Source organism: Lissotriton helveticus, chromosome 4_1 (genome assembly GCF_964261635.1).
Source record: "Lissotriton helveticus chromosome 4_1, aLisHel1.1, whole genome shotgun sequence".
In the NCBI taxonomy this organism is placed as follows: domain Eukaryota; kingdom Metazoa; phylum Chordata; class Amphibia; order Caudata; family Salamandridae; genus Lissotriton; species Lissotriton helveticus.
In genome coordinates this window covers 1391840948-1391855150 of record NC_136063.1, presented here as the reverse complement: position 1 = coordinate 1391855150, position 14203 = coordinate 1391840948, and the positions used below count along the sequence as shown (strand labels likewise).

Here is a 14203-nt window from a genome sequence, read left to right as displayed (position 1 = left end):
ATTCACGCGTCTTTGTTTACTTTGTGAGGCTATCACGTCCTTTAGTCCGTTTTTTATTTTCTATGTTCTTCCTCTTATGGGGCCTTGTGCGCAGACTCCGCGTCTTCCGGGTTATGATCCGGAGCTACAGTCGTGGTTCTCGGTACACGCTATCTTTCTTTGGTGATGGGTAAGTGCTGAAACTTTATTGTGCTTTTTACTTGCGGTTTTCACGTCACTTTTGATTACATTATTCACCGGGTCTTGTATATGATACTTGCGGACTTATAATTTTCTTGGTGTTTGCATGACGTACTCTCTATTCTTCCCCTACACTGGGTGCGTTTCTTAATTGACTCCACATTGCTTCAAAAATAATTTTTTGGGGACATTAGACGTATGCACACGTTTTCACATGCTTTTCTGCACCATCATGTCTCTTTAAACCGGCCATCGTCACTTTTGGTTTTGAATTGGTTTCCACATTCCCTTAAGTCGATTGTGATATATTTCTATGTTTCCTGACCAGCGACCATCTACAAGGTTTTTCCTTTCCTTCTTCTTTCAGAATTATATCCCCCTGAAGAAGTGCTAGTGTAGCACGAAATGCATTGGGGTTTCCATTTTACCTATGGATTATATGTTACCTATTGACATGGATATATCTCTTTATTGATATGGAACCTACATATGAGGAAATATGTGTTCATGAATATGAATTTTGAACTGTTCGGATGAATAAACCATTCATGAAACTTTGAAAAATTCCACGTTTTCTATTGGTTACCTATAATTACGCACAATTTTGTGCCTCCAGAGTGCTCAGAACAGTTCTTGCATGTGTAAGACTTTCCTCTGTTTCTTTTGGAAATACCGCCATATGTTGTGACATTGAAAGCCAATGTTAAAATGCCACGCATTCCCCAATATAAGATCTCTAGTGAGGGTGAAAAAGCATTGCTAGCGATCATTTACGATTTGATTGAAAAAGATGTAATTGAAGAGACAAGAGGCAACGTTTGCAATAGTCCTGTTCTGCCTGTTTTGAAGCGTACTGACCCTTCTCAGCCACCTGTTTATAGAGGTTTGTGATTGATCTTAGAGAGGTGAACAAAATCGTTGTGCCGCAATTTCCAGTTGTTCCTGATATCACTGCCCTATTGACTTTGATTCCAGCTTCCGCGACTTGGTTCTCGGTGATTGACTTGAAGAATGCTTTCTTCAGCATCCCGTTTGCCGAGGAGAGTAGGGATATTTTCGGCTTCAGTTTAGGAGGCTGAAGCTTCCGGTTCAAACGCGCTCCTCAAGGCTATTGTGAAAGTCCATCGATATATAGTCAAGATTTAAAAACACAGCTTGATACGATTGTTTTACCTCATGGCACTACCCTTATTCAGTACGTCGACGATTTGCTCGTAGCTGCAGATACTGAGGAGATTTGTAAAGAAGCCACGTTGTCGTTGTTGCGTCATTTGTCTGATTTGCATCACAAAGTGTCCCTTTCGAAATTGCAATATTGTCGACAAGAAGTGACCTACTTAGGTCATCTCTTGTCGAAGGAGGGAAGGAAACTGACCCCAGAAAGAATTCAGGCAATTGCAAAATTGAGTGTGCCAATGACACAGAGAGAAGTGCGTGCTTTCTTGGGTATATGTGAATAAAACACCCAGGCACATTTTCAATACCTACTAGCACATAAAAAGTGGCATGTGCCACACAACAATTAATAATAATAGACTACTGTTTTTACACATGGAATACACTTTAATTCCTCATACACAACATGATATTTGATAAAAATCGATACATACTTATACACAAATGATAAAATATTCCAGCATTATAGCATATGCACAATTTCATATACACAACATTTATTTAAAAAAACTATTAGATGGTTTCCTGTCTACGCGTTTCGACACTAAGGTGTGTCTTCCTCAGGACTGTACCATTGTGGTTCTGTAAAAGATATTTTTTTTAAAATTATTTTTACAATTTTGTATTTTAGTGCAAAAACAGTTTATACTTTGACTATAGTATTATGTGCTAGATGATGGTTATTAGCATACAGTGATAATACCGCCTACAGACATATAATAGCTTTTGACATCTTCATATGAGCTACTTCATACATAATTCCATTTATAGATACATGCTGAACATATTTCTCACGTCCCCATCCATGTATATACCTTCTGATAGCATTCCTTAAAGTCTACCTTTTTCAATTTCATAATTTCTTTTGATATGATTTGATATTATGGTAGTGAGATTTTCATACATTTGGGTTTCCTAACGATAAAGGAAAAGAGAGGAAACAGTAAAAGAGATAAAGAAAGAAAGAAAGAAAGAAAGAAAGATTTCAGTATGACCATCTAGAGACATTAAAGCTGAAAGCGACTTCTAACTATTGTTGATAACTCACATTTGTCAGTTTATTATGTTACAAATTAGTTAGATTTGTTGCTTTATCAAACCATGATAACAGCAAGATACATTATGTTGCTCCAATGACTTAGTAGTATTCATTGTCATATTTAGATCGAATTTCTGGGTCCTATTTAAACTATAGGGGATACTAAGTTATCTATCATAAATTTATCTAGAGCCTATAACCTCGATCCATATGAACTGCTTACAATTGTATGGCTTACCTATTTTAAAAGTCGGCTAGACAAACATCAGGATGTCAAGGAGATAGTATTCATATCAACAGAAAGTAATCTAAAACATGAGAATAACCTAAAGTGAATATTTGGTACAATTAACAGCAGTGTAGTTCAAATACGATCCTACTAGTTACTCTATATATATCCTGCTTACCTAATTTTTAAAACAGGCACACAGATAGGATTTTTTAACCTTGTATACGTCTTCAATATTTATGCCTTGATTTGGCAGTGGAGACGGGTTATTGACATCAAGATAGGGAATTATATTTCTCTGTAGATACATAACGGTTCATTAGTGTTGAGTTTGCCTTGCATTGCATTAGAGCAGATTATGTTTACAACATTATACTGCTTACCTTGATTCAAGATTATATGCTTTATTAATATTATTCAACGATGTCACGTGGCGTATGCCCGATTGTGCTTGTTAAGTTTATGCAGTCCTTTATCTGATCAGGAAAAGGAAGCACAACTAGCATTATACGAGTGACCAATCTGACATATAATATGATTAGATCATAGCACATGTTTCTCTGCTTACCCTGCTTTTGCCTCTGTTTTCTAATAGTTTAAATTCAAAAGCGCCGTATAGTGTTGATTCGAATATCTTCCTTAGATTGAGCCGTTTATTATCTAATCATGAAAAGAGGAATACCATTAGCATTATGTGATTGACTAATGATTACACAAGCTCTCAGTACGGCACTTCGAGGCATTGCTCTCCTTACCCTGTTTTGACTTTTCTGTGATTATATTTACTTCAGGGACGCCGTATAGCATCGGTCCACACGAATATCAAAGGAGTAGGCGATCCTTTATGAAAAAGAGAGCGCAACTCGCGTTATGTTACGGGTCACATATTCAGGATAATAAAGAACGCATTCAGCGTTCTGAACGTGGCTATATTCTTACCTGTGTAACAGCAGATTTGGACGGACCGGCTACGAAGAGTTCCCGGCGGCATCTAGTGCGTAGGCAAAGGATTTGACTCATGTGTTCTCATTGGTTTATATATTGAGACAGCAGACTGGTTAAACTGATATCGCGTGACTCTTAAAGGGGCACACCTCTATGTTTACTATATCGGTGGTCCCAGGACACTACGCAAAACGCAATGACAAATTATTAAATACAGAGGAATGATATTTATAATACTTATATCCTACTGGGTTACATTTGTGGATGTATTAGTTGATCTGGCAAGCCATATTCATATTCAGACAGATAGTGTTGACTTGACCTATATATTTATTATACTATCGCATTTATCCATGGTAGATCATTATTTAACCCATGGGTAAATGTGTTCAAAGAGAAGATCCAATACACTTCTCTTTTTTTCCTTATCTTGTCACCGCCATTATTGTTAGGGATATGGATCTTTTCTAGAATGCGCCATCTGATCTGTGATGGAGAATGTTGGAACTCTGAGAAATGAGATACCAGTGGTGCTGTTAGCTTCCGTGTTTTTATCGCGGACCTATGTTCTGTTAGGCGGAGTTTCATTGTTCTTGAGATTTCTCCCACATATCCTAAATTGCAGGGGCATAATATAAGGTAGATTATATTACTCGTGTTGCTTGTCCACAACTCCTTTGCCTGTATTTGCACTTGGTTAAACATGAATGTCTCACCCGTTAAGATGCCATCACATGATTGGCATGTTCCACATCTAGAGGTACCTTTAATGGCGTTCTCTCCATTAAATGATTTCTGTACATAAGGGTTCACGCTGTTAGTTCCACTGAACCGTGATCTGACCACTAGATCTTTAAGATTCTTATTGCGTCGGTGCGCGAATATTGGTTTCGGTAGTTTAGGTTGCATGGGTTCTATATTCAATAAGTGCCAATTAGTATTAATGATCTGTCTGACTGTAGCATTTAAAGGGTAGTGTTTTGTAATGCAGACTAGTTTTAGGTCTTTTTGTTGTTTATTTGAATTGAGTAAAGCATCTCGATCAAAATATCGAGTTCGCTTGTAAGCTTCACGCACCAAACGGTGTGGATAGCCATGTGCAAGAAATTTCTGTTTCATTTGTTCAGATTGAACATCATAATCTCTAATATTAGTGCAGTTTCTTCGCACTCTGAGAAACTGCGAAAAGGGAATGCCATCTTTTTGGTTTCTTGGATGGTAGCTATGGAAGTGGAGTAATGTATTTCTTGCTGTTGACTTAGTGTGTAAGTCAACCTCCAAATTATTAGATTCATTTTTGATATGTATATCAAGAAACTCCACTTTTGTCGCATCAATGTGTGCAGTAAAGCGAAGATTGCTATCCGCTAGATTAATCCATTCTAGAAATTCTTGCAGAGTCTGTTCCCCATTGGTCCAGATGAAAAATATATCATCAATAAACCGGTACCAATGGGAAACAGACTCAAAGAATGGTGCCATCTCATTATGTATATGGTGAGATTCAAATCTGGCCATGTATATATTGGCTATTGATGGGGCCATTGCTGCCCCCATACTGACTCCTTTAGTTTGTTGGTACATATGTTCCCCAAATTGGTACACATTTTCTTGAAGTACCACTGACAGACATTGTAAAATAAATGGCTTGTTACATGGGATTTGGTGTAGGTCAATAAACCAACTAGTAGCCTCTATAGCTCCTTTCTGGGGAATGTTGCTATAGAGGGATTAGACATCCAAAGTAACCAAAAGATCTTTATTTCCATCAAATGGCAGATGTTCTACCTTTAAAATAATTGCCCCAGTATCTTTAATATAAGAAGGGGTAAATTGAATATATGGTCTGAGAATGTTGTCCAGATATTTTGATAATGCTTCAGTTGGAGTTCCAATAGTTGAGACGATCGGGCGATAGGGGGGATTTTGTTCATTTTTATGCATTTTCGGGGTACCGTAAATGCAAGCTATCTTTTTTTGGGATTTGTTGAGAAATTCATATTCCTTTTTAGTGATTATATTATCATTCAAAGCTTTAGGGGTTATCCTATGGATTGTCTTAATTACTTTCTCTTTAGGATTTTTTGTAACTTTTTTATAAAATAAGGGATCATTTAACATAGTGAGCATATTTGTTTCATACGTGATGGAATCCATGAGAACAATGCCACCTCCCTTATCACTGCTCTTTCTCACAATGGGTTTATTGTTCTTTAGATTATGTAGGGCTGTATGTTCCTCTTTGGAGATGTTATATATAGGCTTGGGTACATATTGAAGAGCTGCTGCTAGTTTATTTAAAACTACTTTTTCAAATATGGCCATCTCAGGGCCAAGTTGATCCAATGTTGGGGTGAAAGTAGATGGTAGGGATATAATATTATTCATTCCTGCCTCTAGCTCTATATCATCTTTGTTCATAAAGAACTTCTGTAACCTAACCTTCCTAAAAAAGGATTGTATATCCTGATGCAGTTCAAATAAATTGATGTTTGAATGAGGTACAAATGATAAACCTTTAGTTAAGATGGAGACATCAGACTCTGTAAGGACATGTTTAGAGAGATTGAAAATGGGTATTAAATCCACTACCTTTGGTACTGCTTGTTGCGTGTCTCCAAGTATTGTTTAGGCTCTGTGGGGTATTGATGAGATTGATAGTGGCCTCTCGACTGTGACTGAAATCGAACTCGTTGTTCACCGATCAAGATGAGTCACAGCCGTGGGCTGACACTGTGGACCCTGCTGATCCACAAACCACCCCGGATACTCTTTCATATGCTATCAAGCCTTCACCTACGGAAGATACTGCTGGGTTTAATGCACTAATTGAGAGAGCGGCACTTAACCATGACGTGGATATGCACGCTGACCCTGTGGAGGTGGACTTTCTCTTTGATACATTCTCAACATCGGAGAGGTCTATAAAGACTCTGCCTATGCTTAAAGGTGTGCTCAAACATGCCAATGACATTTTTAAAGAGCCCACTAAAGCGAGGGTGGTGAACCCACGAATTGAAAGGTAGTACCGGCCTGCGCCCGTAGACCCTACCTACATCAAGGGCTAACTCCCACTGGACTCCTTAGTTGTGGCTAATGCTCGCAAAAGAGCGAACTCTCAAACAACGGGTGATGCTCCTCCTCCGGACAAAGAATCCAAAATCTTGGAGGCCTCTGGGAAACGTGTGGCAGCTCAAGCTGCTAATATTTGGAGGATCTCCAATACCCAAGCCCTGTTAGCAAGATATGACAGGGCACACTACGACACGTTAGAGCAGCTAATGCAACACCTGCCAGATGCTTATAAGGAGGGAGCAGAAATGCTTATACAGGAGGGGAAGTTGATCTCCAACGCGTCCATTAAGTGCGCGTTGGATGCAGCCGACACAGCAGCACGGGCCATAAATACTAGCGTTATGCTCCGAAGGCATGCCTGACTCCGCATCTCTGGGTTTAAGTCGGAAATCCAAACTACTCTGCTCAATCAGCCAGTAAACCCTGACTTCCTGTTTGGTCCAGAGGTAGACACCACTCTTGAAAAGATTAAGAAGGACACTGAAACTGCGAAATCCATGGGAGCTCTGCAGTCTCAGCAGTTCAGGGGCGGTTCCTTTCGTCGCTCCGGTAACAGGGGAGCTTCAAGAGGACAGGCGTCCCAACAAGCGCAGTACACCAAGGGATGCACACAAACCACCTATAACAAGAACAATAGGGGTGGATACCGTGGAAACCGCACCAAGGGCAGAGGAAGTGGAAATAATAATACCAGATCCTCCGCCACTAACAAGCAGTGACGTCCTGTCACTGCGCCCCGACCATGTAACACCAGTCGGGGGGAGACTCCAGCAGTTCCTGCCAGTCTGGGAAAGCATTACCACGGACAGGTGGGTGAGACAACTTATACAACACGGTTATTGTCTAGAACTAACCTCCACTCCAACCAACATTCCCCCAAGGCACCGTCCTATGTCCGCAGAGCACATGCACTTATTGCAGCAAGAAGTCATATCCATGCTGCAAAAAGGGGCCATAGAACTCGTGCCTTTAGAACAACAGGAAAAGGGGTGTATTCGCTGTACTTCTTAATCCCAAAAAAGAGACTGGTCTCTCAGCCCATTCTAGACCTCAGACCTCTAAACCAATACATCCTGTCAGAACACTTTCACATGCTCACGTTACAGCAAGTTCTCCCGTTGCTCAGTCAGGGAGACTTCCTAGCAACCCTGGATCTGAAGGATGCCTATTTCCACATTCCCATTCACCCGTCACAGAAAATATCTCAGGTTCACCATCAACAGCCAGCATTACCAGTTCAAGGTCCTGCCTTTCGGGGCACTACAGCCCCCAGAGTGTTTACAAAGTGCTTGGCGACAGTGGTCGCGCATCTTCGGAGGCAACACATCCATGTTTATCCGTATCTGGACGACTGGCTTGTACAAGCAAAGTCAGCCCAGCAGTGTGCCAACCACATGTCACGCACAATCCACCTCCTACACAGTCTGGGATTTTCGCTCAATTACCAAAAGTCCCATCTTCAACCCGCACATGTACAGCAGTACCTAGGCGCGGAAATAAACACGCTCGCTGCCACAGCGCAACCAAGCTCAGCAAGAGTCAACAGCGTGCAAGTGTTGATTCAAAAATTTAAACCACAACACTCTCTCCCAGGGCAGGTGTTCATGCAACTAATAGGCATGATGGCCTCTTGCATCTTTATAGTCCCTCATGCGAGGCTGCACATGTGTCTGCTTCAAGAATGTTTGGCACGCCAGTGGAACCAGGCTCAAGGACAGCTCAAAGACCTAGTGTTGGTGACCGGTCGTGCATACAACTCTCTGCATTGGTGGAACACACAAAACCTTTGCAGGGGACGACCGTTCCAAGAGCCTGTACCACAGATAGTGCTGACAACGGACGCATCTCTCCAGGGCTGGGGGGCGCATGTCCTCCATTATACGGTGCAGGGACTATGGACACCGCACCAGCAGAAGATGCACATCAACCTACTGGAACTGATGGCAATCTTCATGGCGATGAAGGCATTCAAGTTGCATCTCTGCAACAAAGTCGTGCTGATCCGGACGGACAACATGACCGCAATGTAGTACATCCAGAAGCAGGGACGGACACACTCTCCGCAGTTGTCACACCTAGCACAGTGCATGTGGAAGTGGGCCATTCAGAGGAACATGTTCCTCATGGCGGAACACCAGATGGCGGACCTGCTCAGCAGACACAGCCATCAGATGCACGAGTGGGAGATACACCCCTCGGTGCTCCAACCATATTTCCAGCGGTGGGGTCATCCAGAGATGGACCAATTCGCCACACACGAAAACGCAGGTTCCCACACCCGCAGTCTCAGGGCAGTGCGATATGGATGAACTGGTCGAACAGATTTGTGTACGCCTTTCCTCCAGCACCACTCATACCGCTAGTGGCACGCAAACTGAGGCAACACTCCATGACGCTCATCCTGGTTGCTCCAACGTGGGCAAGGCAGGCATGGTACACCACGTTCCTAGAACTTTCCGTGGTTCCCCACCAGCGCCTCAGACTCACACCCAGTCTCCTCACTAAGAGCCATGGAGACATTCAGCACCCAGATCCGCAGCAGTTGAGCCTTGCAATATGGCTCCTGAGGTCCTAGAGTTTGGCTACCTAGACCTGCCTACTGACTGCATGGACATCATAAAGGAGGCTAGGCGACCTACCACCAGGGCCTGCTACGCGGCGAAATGGAAGCATTTTGTTATCTATTGCTCCAATAATAACATAAATCCACTTGACGCTTCCACGCAAAACATCATATGTTACTTGCTGCACCTATACAGGTGTAATCTAGCGTATAGTTCCATCAGGATACATTTAGCTGCAATGGCGGCTTATCTACAAAATAGACAGCACCTATCCCTTTTCCGAGTGCCTGCCATTAAAGCTTTTATGGAGGGACTGAAACGGGTCATTCCTCCAAGACACCCGCCTTCGCCTGTCTGGAACCTCAACATAGTCCTCACCAGGCTCATGGGCCCACCATTTGAACCTATTCACTCTTGTGAGATACAATTTCTCACAAGGAAAGTGGCTTTTCTGGTGGCAATTACGTCGCTACGACGAGTTAGCGAGCTGCAAGCCCTCACTATTCAGGAGCCTTTCATTCAAATACATGCTAATAGGGTTGTGCTGCGCACCAACCCTAAATTCATGCCCAAGGTAGTGTCACAGTTCCACATCAACCAAACTATTGAACTACCTGTATTCTTCCCAAATCCTGATTCAGTGGCAGACAGAGCACTGCACACATTAGATGTTAAGAGGGCTCTCCTGTATTACATAGACAGGACTAAAGATTTCAGGAAAACTAAACAACTGTTCGTTGCCTTCTCTCCACAGCACAAGGGCAACCCGATTTCTAAATCGGGTATAGCCCAATGGATTGTTAAATGCATCCAAATCTGTTATCAAAAAGCTAAACGCACGTTAACAGTTCCCCCAAGAGCGCATTCCACACGCAAGTTGGGGGGCATTCATGGCTTTCCTAGGTAACATTCCTCTAGAGGACATATGTAGAGCAGCCACATGGACTACCTTACACACATTCACCAAACACTACTGCGTGGATGTACACTCAAAACAGCAAGCTGCTGTAGGTCAGGCTGTTCTCAGGAACTCTTTTTCAGACTGCTGCAGCTGGCACAGGCAACCGCCGCTAAGGAGGGTACTACTATTTATTCTATGCATACATATAAATTCAGCAGCCCTACATGCCAAGAACAGATGAATACTGGTAAGTAGCATATTCCTGATTGAAAATGCCCAATAACCGGTTAGTTTACATAGAAGCATTACATTTGTATGTTCCATCGGAGTTTTATTCAAACGATCCTACTTCTGTCTAACGTATACTTTATTAATTAAAAATATTTATAAGTGGCAAAAACTAGCTGATCAAGTGCAATAAGCTGACGGACGGCGTGGCGCCCCTGTCCTTCACTCAGTGTAAGCTCATTCGAGATAACGCTTTGCCGTTGTCGAAGATGCTACTGATATGATTGCACATATCTTACCATGCACATTTCCTGCTTTTATGGATGTCAGCGCCAAAGAAAACAATAGAATTCTGGGTAATATGGATGATAGATTTCCTGAAAGTCAAGCAATCTATTTATTTATCGTGGGATCAGCATAGAGCACCCCTGGGGGGTACCACAGAGCTGCCCCTCCCAGGCTTCCCACGGTGCGGGGGCTGTTACTGCCTCCACAGGCCTGAGATCGACCAGATGGCTCTTGCCAACACCCCCCGCCCCCGCCCACACCCCTCCGCAGACCCGCCCCGCCCCCTTGAAAGGGGTCTGGATGTCTAGATTTCGCAAGCACTTTTGTAAAAATCGCGGCATTTTTACAAAAGTGCCAATTTCGTGGCAAATCGCGAAATCCTGGAGGGTCTGACTCATGGTAAACCTACATTAAGGACGGGGTCTTCCTCCCTATCCATGTGTAATACATAAGTGCTTCTTTGTGACTCCTTGACTGTGGTGTTTTAATTTCCTTCCACCAACATTATTCACTCTCTTATCACTCCACCTGCATTGCACGCCCCAAAAAAACGACCACTTACTTTGTACTTGTTGCAAAGCAACCACACCTGCAGCATTTGCACTTTCTCCTTTCTTACTACCTTGATTTGCATCCTACTCCTAAACTCCTGTTGAACATTTTGCACGTCGTCACTGTAGGAAGGTAGATCCCTGACTATGGTTGCCCCCAACTTTTTGCCTGGTGTTTTGCTGGTTTTCTGACTTAGTTGACCTGGGACCCTGCTATTCAGGGCCCCAGGCCTACTGCTCTCTCTGTAAAATGGATTCCATGTACCTTAGGTACATATCTAAATTGGATACTGAGTCACCTTATCAGTCCCTGTACAGTGTACCTTAGGTACCCAGGGCATAGGTGTACCCAGGTCCTACCAGGGGCTGCAGCATGTATTATGCCACCCCTGGCTGGCCATCCAAATCTGACACAACTGGCTGCTTGACAGCTGGGGCAAGGTGGTGTAATCACCCTTTGCTTTAGATATAGTATACCTATATCTAACCCTAAAAATGGACACACAGATCTCCTATCAGTCACTCCTATGGCAGGCCTTAACAATCCTGAAGGCAGAGTGCTTGGAATCGTGTGAGATGGTGCTCTGGCATGAGCTGAGCCTGTCTGCGGCTTTCGGGATCCATCCCTTAGCCGTTTCCATGATATCGCATACCATATACTCTTAAGTGCATTATAATCCTCGCGGTTATATGCCAACTCTGGTATCGCTTTATCAAAACATGTCGAGTAAGGTGTCATACGAATTGGAATACTAACCCCTCGCCAATTCTGGCGACGGGGTTAGCATTCCACCCTTCTAGAGGGACACGACATGCATGTAACCTATAACCCGGTTAAAAGTCAGACAGAGCCTTAGCATCCACAAAATGGATGCTGTCACCGAGACACAAGTCTGCCCTCCTGCTGCTGGGAGTCCTCCCAGAGCAGGAGATAAGGACAAAGGGTTTCCTGCCAGGGGCGGTGCCAGCACCGTCCCAGACAGGGTTTTGTGTATTGTAGGTAGGCAGGGCTTCAGAGGAAGGTGACTGCACGTGGCACCCCGGTGCTCACTGTGCATAGGCTGGCTTAAACCAGTTCCAGGGACACTCCAGACCCTGTGCTGGGGAAAAGCCCGCCAAGGAAGTGGGTGTAACCACCCCCCTCCTGGTCCCACCCCTAGGGCAGGACTTAGTCGCGTGCCAGCCCCCTTTTCCAAGATAAAGGTAGAGACTGGCCCCCTTCCAAATCAGATCATCTTTGGAATCAAGATACCACTTTCCACGAAAGGACTTCACGATTTCTTCCTCAAGATTCTCCCTTGTGGCTAAGGAGTAGTCACCCTGCATCCGCAGGCACCATCCAAGAACACTGCGGTCTGCTGCACGTCCTTCCTCCGGAATCCGACTGCCCAGCTCGACGAGACCCGGCTTCCCTGGCACCTCTGACCTCTACCCACCTCTACAGCACAGCTGAGAACCGTGGGTGCGACGAGACCTCGAGGGACCGGCCATCGCCAAGACTGCACGACTTCTGCACAGCAAGCCCACCGAGTAATTTCCTGGTGAGTGCTTTGGGGTCCGAGAAGCCCCCACCCTGAGCAGCTCCAGCACCGAAGAGCAGCCCCCCAGCATCTCCACGATCGGCGTGGGGCCCTTCTGCTTTCTGCTGCTCACCGCGTTGTTTGGCTACTAGCCCGCTGGCTTGTGGCCTTCCGAACGACGCCCGACGACAACACTGCTGCTGGTCTGGTTGCTCCAGACTGGCCCTTGCTTCCCTCCATCGGAGAAGTACCCTGGACCCTCCTGGTCCGGCTAAGACGCCATTTTAGGTCCACCGCGTGGGCCTTGCATTTGCCAAGACTTGTTGCCCAATCCTGGGTCCAGCGACGTCGACAGCAAGAACCTTCGTGGGACAGCTCGCACCTCCATCCTGGTCGCCGACAACGCCTCCTGGTCCGAGAGACTGCAGAGCCCAGCAGCGCCCACTCACCTGACTGCGGTGACTTCGCCCGGTGCCATCCTGGTGCCCACTTAATCACTGGCTAGTGATTCAAGAACTTGGTCCCCTCTGCTTTCAGGTTTCCTTCTTCCTTGATCCAGGCTTGGATCCATCGAACTTTTCTTCACTGGTCGCCTGCCAGCACCTTCCTTCTTCCAGGCTCCTGGTCCGGCAACGAGATCCCCGACGTCTTTTCAGACCTATGCAGCTGCAGCCCCTGGGCTAGGTAACTTCGGCACTTCGGTGTCCCAGCATAGCCTCACTATCCAAGGGTCAGGATCCACTGTCGTTTTCTCCCTACCAGGTCGGGTTCGCCCGTGAACACTAACTTTGCCTTTACTAGCTTCCATAGACTTTGTCCCGCATCCCGCGTGAGAGTGCACACTCTGCACCCGAGTCCCCTAGGTCTCCTAGAAGTAATCTACAGATTCCCTAGTCAAGTCCTAGCGATTCCAAAGCCTATTAGTACTGTACTTACCTGCTAGTAATCTCGCATTCCACTTTTAGAGTATATGGTTTTTCGTGCCCCTCGGGCATTTGTGTATAACGTGCTAACTTAAGTATTTTCATAGGAGTTTTGTTGTGTGCTTAGCACCCTGTCCTCATAAAGAGTACAGGGTTGTTGTGATTCTAATAAATACATTGTTTATTTTCATAACACTTGTGTGGTGTCCTTTCACTGGGTGTTCAAGGGGTAATGTGATGGTAAAACAGCTGGCTTAACACGCCCTCTAGAGTCTTAGCCTTAGACTGCTCGTATCCATGCTACTAGGATAGCTGGTCTATAAGGTTGACTTACAACCAATCATCAATAAGGGTTGTTTGGACTGATATATAGTGATCACTAGAATAGTGAACACTGCACATCAGGCCAACTTCTCACAGTCACCCTACCCCATTTCGATGACATTTTCTTTTCCTTCATCGTGGCTTTATCAATTTCCAAGCGGTTTCTACAGTGGCATCTCGTGTCGATACGTTTCTTTTAACCCATTTAAATATTCCTTTCTAGGAGTTGATCTCTAATCATTTTGGGCTTGAAATAAATG

At 44.4% G+C, this 14203-nt stretch overlaps 1 protein-coding gene across 1 annotated transcript in view; it reads left to right on the top strand.

Annotated features, from left to right (window-relative positions):
- Positions 1–14203, top strand: part of CDKAL1 (CDKAL1 threonylcarbamoyladenosine tRNA methylthiotransferase) — a 2471408-nt gene that overhangs the window by 134867 nt on the left and 2322338 nt on the right. The gene's annotated exons all lie outside the window — the stretch shown is intronic.